Source organism: Branchiostoma lanceolatum, chromosome 19, assembly GCF_035083965.1.
Source record: "Branchiostoma lanceolatum isolate klBraLanc5 chromosome 19, klBraLanc5.hap2, whole genome shotgun sequence".
Classification (NCBI taxonomy): domain Eukaryota; kingdom Metazoa; phylum Chordata; class Leptocardii; order Amphioxiformes; family Branchiostomatidae; genus Branchiostoma; species Branchiostoma lanceolatum.
The window spans coordinates 4,044,701-4,056,520 of record NC_089740.1 but is presented as its reverse complement, the minus strand read 5'-3'; positions in this window follow the sequence as shown (position 1 = coordinate 4,056,520).

Genomic DNA, 11,820 nt, shown 5'->3' with positions numbered 1-11,820 from the left:
CTATTAAGGACACAGAAACGGCAGAAGAGACTGAGCTGACACCTTACCTCACTGTACCTTTCGATGCCATCAACAACACCCTGCGTATCGAGCCGTACAGCACAGTGAATTTGGATGACATTCGCAACGAACAACCGAATGACGACTTGCGTCCGCCGTGTGGACAGAAACATACCCACAAACGACACGGGGTTATTATGGACTCATTTCAGATAACCTCTAATCGGCTATACAAGTCGTCAAACGGTGTCAATACGGAAACGATTGAAGAAACTGAGGGAAACGCGGAGTTTAACAATATTTTGCGAATCGAGCCGTATAGCAGCGTCAATTTGGAGGACATCCAAAACGAAGAAACGAATTTGGCGTCGGGCGGAATCCCTCTATCACGCGGAAACCGAGAGGATCAAGACGAAGATGATATTGAACCGTACTGCACCACACCTCTAGACCAAATTGGCAATCCCTAATATGCTCCTTCGCCTCGGTCACTCAGTGATTTATTCAGTGGTTTTTGGAACCGACCATGTCTTATGACACCGGATACACCCCAGGGTCGTAAATATACACTATATTGACATATATCCAGACTGTGTGGTCTAATAACAAGCCTTCATTTCTATTGGATATACAGTAATGACGTCATAAGCATGAGTCAATGAAAAAGAAAACTTCATTCATGATCCAACAATAATGCACACTTGTAGAGAATTTTTCAGAATTTCTTAGTGATATCAGTGTCAGTTTGAATTTCCTTCATGTATACGATAACTAGCCTCCATAGCAGGCTCTGAACCGGACTTAATGGGGGCTAAATAATACACCTTTTGCAGCCAACCGGTAACCATCAGCCACCCCCGTAACCATTTTGCCGGTAGAGCCTGCATCAAAACGACGGGTCAAAGCGAAATTAAAATCACGTTAGGAGCAATTCGCATGTCCGCGACAAGCAGTTAACACGTTAACAACTTGGCCCACACGCGCGACAGCTCATTTACATACAGCAAGTTGTTTATCAACACGCGCCGACTGGTACATCTGGTAACTCGTTTTTGGATACATCGTGAAGTTTGTGGCAAAATAGTTTGCTATTTCAACTGTTCCTTAAGACAAACATGGGCTAAGGCAAAGGCTAGACAAACGCAAGTTAATATGTCGGCCTCGGATTGCATGATGACAGTAAGGGAGGGGGGCATGATGGAAACACACTTAGCCACGTCTTATCTAGTCTACAACAAGGACCTGGACGGGTGAAATGACCATATGATATTCACTCATCGGCAATTGATTTGACATCGCCTGTAGCTAGGCCGACGAAGCTATCATTGCCTTGACTGTCACCGGGCTCGGATGGCCCGAGTTTGTCTTTCCGATGGGGAAACTGACATACGTCGCGCACCTGATCCACCCTTTGTCCTGGAAAGGGCGTCAGACATGCCGAAACTGGCGAAAGAATGTCGAACAAGTAAGTTTAAACTTCTGTATCTCCAAAAAAAAGAGAATTTTGAGAATTTGACCGTTAGAAAATTGTCGGGTTAGTGCACACGGGGGCGTGACAGCGCGCTGTCTGGGAGAGGTGCGTGTACTGCTATTGTGCGGTCTACCATAGGCAGGAAATTCGCACCTCTGCGTTAATCGCCCTAAGCGTTTTTTTTAATTTCGCTTTGACATGCCGTAATAACGCAGGCTCTAGCCGGCTGATAGTTACAGGGTTGGCTGATAGTTACGGGCTGGCTGCAAAAAAGTGTATTATTTAGCCCCCCCTCAAAAAAAAGCCGGTTCAGAGCCTGCAACGGAGGCTATATGATAACGTCAATCCTCCTTTTTTCTTCCGTATTTACTGGGATATAACCTTGTGACCAATGATTATCTCATAAACAACCTCGTTCACTTCACTCACTCGATGAATTATGGCCGATGGCTATGTTACGATCAGGCGGACCAAAACCCTAAATTACTATTATTTAGTATTGAGAAATAGAAAGTAGATGGCTATAGTTACACTGCAAAGCTGAAATCTTTAGAATTAATTCACTGTTAGTTACTCTAAAGAAATTACCCTAGAAGAGCAGGGAACCGATAAAGTTTGGTTTATGTTGAATGACTGAATGAATGAATGAATGAATGAATGAATGAATGAAAGACCCTTATTGTACATTTATGCTTAAACAAGCTAAGTACAGGTCATGGTGATAAGCAGAGAAATACATACAGCGGTGGCAATATAACGTGATACATGTAAAAGGTAATATCAGACTACGTCTAATAGGACCAATCTATACAAGTCTACTATTTACAGGTTTGACTTCTTCTGGCAATTGTAGATGTGTGTGGATATGGAACTTGTAATAACATGGTTTGTTCAGTTACATAATGAATAGCAATTTTTCAGTGCTGTTTACATTATCTAAAACTAGGGAATTTATCTTGTATACAATTATAAAGGATATTTCTCTCATCGTTGTATAATGTACAGTCCATAGCAAAATGAATTTCGTCCTCAATTCTATCTAAATTACAATATTGACAAATTCTTTCTTGCAAAAGAATGCGGTTGTGCCTACCCTGTTCAATGTATAGTTTGAATCTACAGACTGTAGTCACTACGCACAGGATTCTTAATGCTTGTGTCCATTTGACAAAAGGGATCACGAAGAGTGGTCATCTTGCTCATGTGTTACCTATGTAGAGGCAATCAATAGTACTTGTTCAAGTTTGACTGTACTTTGGTTATCATAAGAGTATTCACTATTTACGTATTTAGCTATATGTGTATAAATGATCATGAGTTGTAATGGTTTGAGTGTGAAATAGCCGTTGTGCGGAATAAATGTTCTTACTATGTATACAAACATTATCTGATAGTGCCATTCATAAAATTGCGCTGCAGTTGTGGAATTGGTAGACGATAATCACTTTCAAATCACGCCTGCAGTTTATCTCTTACAGTGTTCTCATTTTGAACATCTTACAGTACTTCTCGCGGCAGGATCATCGTCTCGAATAGAGCCAAAGGTATTTCATAACGGCTCTTCTTGATCTGATTTAGATCCCAAAATAACGAACAAAACTGAGAATATGCACCTCCATTTAAATAAAAAGACGAGTATACTGAAATGCCACATGACGACACAATATGTCCTTGAATAGTCATCTTGTACATAATGAAATTATGTATTTAGGTCACGCGAGATCATGAAAAGATGTAATGTTGACATGGCAACGCGTTTCATATAACCGATTAAAACACGAGTAAGGAATGTATGTCGTTTGATATTCTTGTTTTTCTCATAAATCTATGTATCTAGGACGAGTGCTATCTTGGAAGACTGAAATAGTATTTCTGAAGATGTGCACTTCTTTTCTAACCGACTAGATTTATTGTTTATGAATAGTCTGCCCACACCACAAAAATATTGTAATCCGCCTAAAACATGCATATTATATCCACCCTGATCGTTGTATGGTTGACAACTACAGTGTGAAATCCCATGCTGAGTCTTTTCAGATCAGAATATATATTCTATACGCTCTACAGCCCAAAATAGTGTTTATTCATTCGACCCAGTTATTTACCTGTGAACATACGTCAACATGAATGCAGACCAATAAGGATATCCAGGCAGACCAAACAGGCCATCTCAATCCCCCGCCCTGAAGTGTTTTGGTCAGTTGTGAATTTGTCGGCCTGTGCGCAGCACATACTGGACAGACGAAACGCCATGGAGAAAAGAAACAGACAGTGTGTCGCCATCCTGGTTCTGCTAGTTCTGAAGTTTTCCTTGCCCTGCCCAGAGGAGTGCTTCGTGCAGCACCAGTTCGGGATGATAAAGAACTGCCAGTGTCCTGCCAGACAGCTAGATAAAAGCTTTCTGATGCCCTGCGTTATACGTGGCTTAAAGGTAAGACCCCACACACTATTGTTATGTTGACATGGACAGCTGAACGTATATCTGTAATCTACCATTCTGTATCACCAGCTGGCAATATCCACGTCGCGGATATATCGAACAGAAGTCAGCTATACTGTGACGGCACAGTTTGCTGTAGACACTTGTGAAAAATTCAATTTTTCATAGCCTCGTTGAAATCCTAAAACAAAACAAATAGAAAATGTTGTTTCTTTCTTGCAGGTTGCCGCCAACAGTGTTTGTAGTGTAGAAAACGATGGCCTGACGTGTCTGAATGACGTTCCTACCGGGTTTGACCAGTTCGTAACTGGAATCATACTAAACCATCTGTTCAACCTCACCACCCTTTCCAAAAAACACATTCCGCCGTCACCCAACCTGCTTATATTTGTCATAACCGGCAGCACCATCCAGGCAATAGGTAAGTGTGTGGAATATGTTAGCAAGTTTGCATTGAAAAGTTATGATACATAATACGCTGCTTTTTTGTAGACGAAATGAAAAGATTCCATTAGTGATAAGAGCTAGCTGCACGTCCGAACAGACGAACAGAATAAGAATATTTTGTCCCAATTTTCAGCTTTATGGCCTCTTCGAACATCACGTAACAGGAATCTAAAATATGTATCCGATTTCCAGATCTATACGGACATATATAAGTCTTATTTACGTAACAGTAACATTGTCTTTGACAAATATCACTTGACCGGAAGAAATCATGTAGCGTTTTGGTAAAACGTTCAAGTCAAAAGTAAAACATTCGCCAAAGTTCCACCGTAACAATAACAAAACCTGTTTTTATTTCCAACAGATCCGGGTACGTTCTCCTCCCTACCGTCCATATTGTCGGTGACTATCCGGTGTAGCCACCTCTTGCATATCGGCGACGAAACCTTCTATAACCTGCCCAGTTTACAGACAATATTTATGAATCATAATCTCATCGAAACCCTTTCTCCGAGAGCATTCATCGGCCTCAACAGCTTGGATAAGATATTTTTGAACGACAATCAATTGAAGGAGGTTCCTTTTGATACTCTCTCGCTGATCTGCCAAAACACAACAGTGGCGCGATTACAGGTCGATCTCGAGAATAACCAGATCAGCGCTGTACCGGAAACGGGTTGGAAAAAGGTATCTAACACAGGAGTCACACTCCGTCTCAAAGGCAACCCTTTTGACTGTGACGGTAGAATGCGATGGCTTGTCTGCAAGGCCACAACATCGGCCCTCGACGTCATCTTCCAGGCTGGTCATCTCCAATGCACGTCTCCGTCTGAACTGGCCGGCTGTGATTTCCAATCGCTTCACACCAACTCCTTCTGCTCATCAGCAGAACTGGAAACCACATCCCCAATGGCAAATACCTCATCATCTCAAATGGCAGAACCCACCTCGCTCCCGGCTGAGCCATCTGGGACGACGACCTTCTCATTCCCAATGGCAACGACCTCTGCATCTCCTATGGCAATGGCATCCACATTTCTAATGACAGAACCTACTACGGTCCCAGCTGAGTCATTCGGGACGACAAATTCTGCCCTGACAAAGCGAGCGAGGATAACAACACAAGGTACCACGGACAGTACCCGTGGTCTCGTATTGGAGAAGAATCTTGATGACGGACAGCAAACTGGTATGAACTTTCTGTACATACTTGTCGGACTTACTGTCGCTGGAATAGTTCTGCTAGGTGGGACAGCGGCTGCGGTGATGATATACAAGCGGCGTGTTTCAAGGAGAAGACAGAATCCAGTCCACGGACAGCACGGCTTCATCATCAGTTCTCAACTCATCGGTAATCGGATGTACCAACACTCTGGAGCTACTACAGAGGACGCCACGGACAATGAAGAAACAGGCGAGACTGAGAAGGCTTCGGCAAGACAGAATCCGGTCCATAAACGACACGGAGTCACCATCAACACATCTGAACTGATCTCTAATCGGCTATACAAACCCTACGGATTTGCTATCAAAAAAGCCAACAAGGACACAGAAACGGCAGAAGAGACTGAGCTGACACCTTACCTCACTGTACCTTTCGATACCATCAACAACACCCTGCGTATCGAGCCGTACAGCAGTGTGAATTTGGAGGACATCCGCGACGAACAAACAGACGTGGCGTCAGGTGATATCTCTGTGTACGTGTCACGTTGAAACCCAGCGGTCCGAGACGAAGATGACATGAAACCGTATTGCATCACACCTTTAGAAAAAATCGGCGATTCTTAAGCTGCTTTAACTCAGCAATATCGAGTCAAAAACAATCTAGCATGGCGACCAGAGACACAAACACGACTACAAAAACGCAAACATCTTAAAATCTCATCACAATATAGACATCTGACAATGTCCAATCAGGGTCGCCCTTCCAAGAAAGCATATTTTTAGACATAATGGATCAAACGTTGTAATTTCTTATTCAATAATTCACAGCACAGGGCTGATGCATATGCAGGTGCTTTTTCGAGCTCTGCTACATGTAATGCGAATGTCAGTGCTTTGCTAGTAAACCATTTATATATATATGACATATCTACGCAAGTAAGGACTATATGTAAGTTCGATTTGAAAAATGATAAGTACATGGATGTGGTTTCGTATGAAAAGAAGTTGCTTGATCAATATCTTTCTCACTGTTATTTGCTGTTTAGAAATAGAAAGTAGGGAGACATTATTAGAATGTGAAGTTATACATTCGGTCAATTTATTTACTTTAAGATGTTGGTTAAAACATTATATGGTAACACTAGCTGCCTTTGGGACCACTTTTCATATTTCCGTTGTCATCACAATGTTTAGATGACTATTTGTATTTATAATTAGGAGCAAAGTGCACCTTTTCAAACGATGTACAGTTTTTGTGTGAAATAAAGAACCAGCTGCACCTACCTGTACAAACGTCCATTTTGTCACTACGATTTAATATTATGGTACATTTACCTCTCAAAGTTAAACTACTAGACTCATGTAAACTAACATATTGGCTCATGCAGTAAGGGTGGTCAATACTTGGTGATGAATAATAACTTGGGGATGTCCACATAGCAAATTCAAAACACCATCAGTGATTTTCTGTTCTTGGAAATTAACTACATTTGCCCTATAGTCTCTACCTATCATGAGCAGCCATTGGTCAGTATGTAGAGTGACGTCAACACCATACTATATTAGTACACCACGTATCAATTTAGCAGAGTAATGTATGTCAAAGTTTTGATACAAACACCGGTGAAATGTTTTAAACCATGCTTTCCTACTTATGAAATTGAGAAATCTCGAAATCTAATCAAATAATATACCACATACAACATTCACATCAGATAGCTTCACACACGGCTGCGTATCTATGTATTTTTTCTGCGATCCTTTTACAATTTCTTTCAGACTGTAATTGCTTAAAGCTCATGCATATTAAATCTTTGATACAAACATTTGTGCTTTGTGTATAATCGTGGTCTCCTTCGAATGAAATTTATGATGCACAGTTATGATTTTATCAACCTTTCTTCATTCTTTAAATATGTGTACTTGCCTTATTACGTGATAGATGCTATCGGAATTTAAACAATCGAACAGGTTAGGGAGATGACTGTCTCTTCTTTGATAGACATTACTGTTCTCCAGTTAAACGTCTTACATTGCTTCTCGAGACAAGATCATCGTCTGAAAAAGAACTAAAGGGGTTATGAGCATTATTCTTGAGTATCATGGTGAAGACTTCTTTAATTCAACGCTCAGAACCAAGATTGTGAATCCCTACAAAATTTCAACACGCGAAACACCAAAGAATGAATTTTTGGAAGCGTTTATGAATTATGCATTTAGGTCACACGGGATGACGAAGAACAGAAATGGTATGTCTTCACACCATGTACCCGATTCAATTTTGCCTTTAAACGTTCTGACTACATCATATGTACATCAGGATTCACCTAAAACATACACGTTTAGCCAGACGAGTACAACGCATAATTTAATGATCAATATCGTCCTGCAAGAATATGCGTACACCCTCCGACCCGGAATACTGAGGATTCATGTAGCCAGTTGATTGACTTGTGAACACAATCGCAACCTCCACAGAAATTGCTAGTTCCAGACGAACCAACCAGACCTAATCAACCTCCCGTCTGGAAGTGTTTCCGTCAGTAGTGAATGTTGTCGATTTGTGCGTACGTGCTGTCCAGTCGTACCGCCATGGAGAAAAGAAGCAGACAGTGTGTCGCCATCCTGGTTCTGTTGGTTCTGAAGTTTTCCTTGCCCTGCCCAGAGGAGTGCTTCGTGCAGCACGAGTGGACATTTGTAAAGAAGAAGAATTGCGAGTGCCCGCGAGAGCGAGACGCTCATTCTGGTTTTCAGACATCGTGCGCCACAAGTGGATTGACGGTAAGATCACAACACTCACGATTCCTATTTACGTACAGAGGACAGAATGTATACATGCTTTAACTAAAAGCAAACTAACAATATTCAAGAGCCTCTATACCCAACATATAAACATGAACAGAAAGTATTTAAAACGCATGAAATGTATAAAATCAACAAGCTTCTTATGTCTTAGTTTTTTTTCCTTGTTTATTGACAACGTTTTGTCATACGACAGGTCAAAGACAAAAAATTGGAGAAATTTTTAATCAGTCAAATTTTATTTGCTGTGCTTAAAATAGTCAGTAAGCTCTCCGATTGGATGGTGGGTTGGAAATATTACCGCAGTAAAGCAGGTCTCCCTCACCCCCTTACCCTGACTTTAGAATCTGGCAGGGTCCTACATCATAAGAACGGTCCCCTTGAAAATATGACTGGGTCAACACTCACTACAGTTTGCAATCATCATAAATGTTTGTTTTTTTTACAACAGGCTTCCAGACATGGCATCCAACTCTCAATATTGCACTTTATGTGCAGAAAAATGATTTATACCAAATAAAGTTATTGCAAACTGGCAATATTCAAGAGCCTCTATATGTAAAATACGCATTGCAAGTATTGACACTCATTTAATGAATAAATTGTTTTACCAAGCTCGTTAAGTCTTATGGTTTTTTATTGCTAATTTGTTGACAAACAAACTCATGCCATATAACAGGTTAAAGACAGACAATTTGGGACATCTTTATGATAATGTTTTCTCGTACTAACAACAGTCAGTGAACTACCAGATGGGGTGGTTGTTTCCAAATATACCTGCAGTAAGATAATCCCCCCCCCCATTCGCACCCCGCAACCCCCCCCCCCCCCCCCAAATTCAGAGCCCAACTGGGTCCTACAGCCCCTTAAATTGTGACTGGTTCATCACTCACTACAGTTTGTAAGCATGCTTATTCTTTTTTTCTTAACAGGTTGCCGCTAACAGTGTTTGCAGTGCAGAAAACCATGGCCTGACGTGTCTGAATGACGTTCCTACCGGGTTTGACCAGTTCGTGACTGGAATCATACTCAACCGTCTGTTCAACCTCACCACCCTCACCAAACAACACATTCCGCCGTTACCCAACCTGATCACATTTGTCATAACCGACAGCACCATCCGGGCAATAGGTAAGTGTGGCGAATATAAAAGCTATCTTTGCATTGAATAGTTATCATATATAAATAAATCATGATACGCTTTTTTGCAGACGAAAAAAAGGTTTCAGGAGTTATATGAGCCAGCTAATCTTTCTAACTCTTGATTAATTCCTCTAATAACAAGTAATAGCATCTCGAGACAGGGAAAAAGATGAAATAATAAATCAGGCCTTTAGGGAACAAAAGAAAAAAGGAAGACAAAAACAACCCTGATCTTTTACGTAGAAAACTTAGAATTAGTGCACGATGATACAAAATTAAGTGCATCACATTTAAGCATCTCTGAAGACAAAAGGAATGTGATTTTTAATAATATGTGTCTATAGATTTTCAGCTTAACGACGAACAGTAAAAGAAATCAATGATATATATCCAGTTTCCAAATGCATACGGCCATATGTAATTCGTATTCAATTACGTAACAGAAACATTTTCTTGGACATACATCACTGGATCAGAAGGAACCATTTACGTTTTGAGTAAAAACGTTCACGTTAAAAGGAAAATAATGCTTCAAAGTTTCCACCCTAACAATAATAAAACGTCTTTCCACCCCCCACTCACAGAACCGGGTGCGTTCTCCTCTGTACCGTCAATAACGTGGGTAACTATACGGTGTAGCCACCTCCTGCATATCGGCGACGAAACCTTCTATAACCTGCCCAGTTTGAAGACAATTTTTCTGAAACATAGCCTCATCGAATCCATCTCCTCGAGAGCGTTCCTCGGCCTCAGCAGCTTGTATAGGATATCTTTGTATGACAATCATCTGAAAGTGGTTCCCTTTGAGGCTCTCTCCCTGATCCGCCACAGCACAACAGTGGTGCGATTACACGTCAATCTCGAGAATAACCAGATCAGCACGGTGTTGGAAACGGGTTGGAAAAAGATATCGAACACAGGAGTCACACTCCGTCTCAGAGGCAACCCATTAGTCTGTGACGGTGGAATGCGATGGCTGATCTGCAACACCACTTCATTGGCCCTCGGCGTCATCTTACTGACTGGCCATCTCCAATGCACGTCTCCGTCTGAACTAGCCGGCTGTGACTTCCAATCACTTCACACAAACTCATTCTGCTCATCCAAAGAACTGACAACCACATACCCAATGGCAAAGACCTCCTCATTCCCAATGGCAACGACCTCTGCATCCCCAATTGCAAAGACCTCCTCATCTGCAATGGCAGAACCCACCTCGATCACGGCTGAGCCATCTGGGACGACAAGTTCTGCCCTGACACAGCGAGCGAGGATAACAACACTTGGCACCACGGACAGTACCCGTGGCCTCGTATTGGAGACGGACAATCTTGATGACGGACAACACGCTGGTATGAACTATCTGTACATACCTGTAGGACTTACTGCCACTGGAATAGTTCTGATTGGTGGGACGGTGGTTGCAGTGATGATATACAGGCAGCATGTTTCAAGGAGACGACAAAATCCAGTCCACAGACTGCGCGGCGTCATCATAAGTTCTCAACTCGTCAGTAATCGGATGTATCAACACTCTGGAGCTACCACAGGGGACGCCAGGGACAATGAAGAACCAGACGAAACTGAGAAAGATTCAGCGAGACAGAATCCGGTCCACAAACGACACGGAGTCACCATCAACACATCTGAATTGATCTCTAATCGGCTATACAAATCCTCCAGATCTACTATCAACAATGCTAATAGTGGCACAGGAACGGCAGAAGAGACTGAGCTGACACCTTACCTCACTGTACCTTTTGATGCCATCAACAACACAAAGCGTATCGAGCCGTACAGCAGTGTTGATTTGAACGACATCCACAACGCTGATGACGACGCGGGTACGACAGAAGAAACTGAGGAGAACTCGGAGTTGGCACCTTACCTCACTGTACCGTTCGATGCCATCAACAACACCCTGCGTATCGAGCCGTACAGCACAGCGGATTTGGATGACATCAGCGACGAACAAAAGACTGTGGCATCGGGTGGAATCTCTTCATCACGTGCAAACCGAGAGGATCAAGACGAAGATGGTATGGAACCGTACTGCACAACGCCTCTAGACCAAATTGACAATTTCTAAGTTGATACTGCATTGCTGAAACAGCATTTCAAAATACCATAACGCGGCGGTCAGAGACCATAAAATGTTTACCATCTTAAAATAAACCAAATCTTTTGTCAAGACAAAATGACAAAATAAAGCAAATCATTTTAATGCAAGTTAACCTAAACGGAAGGGAAGAAAACGGTTTTTTTGACACTCTCCATTATTTATTTTAGGAATCGCTCCAGCTTTATATGGTCAGATGATTTTGACCAATCAGAAGTAGACATACACGTA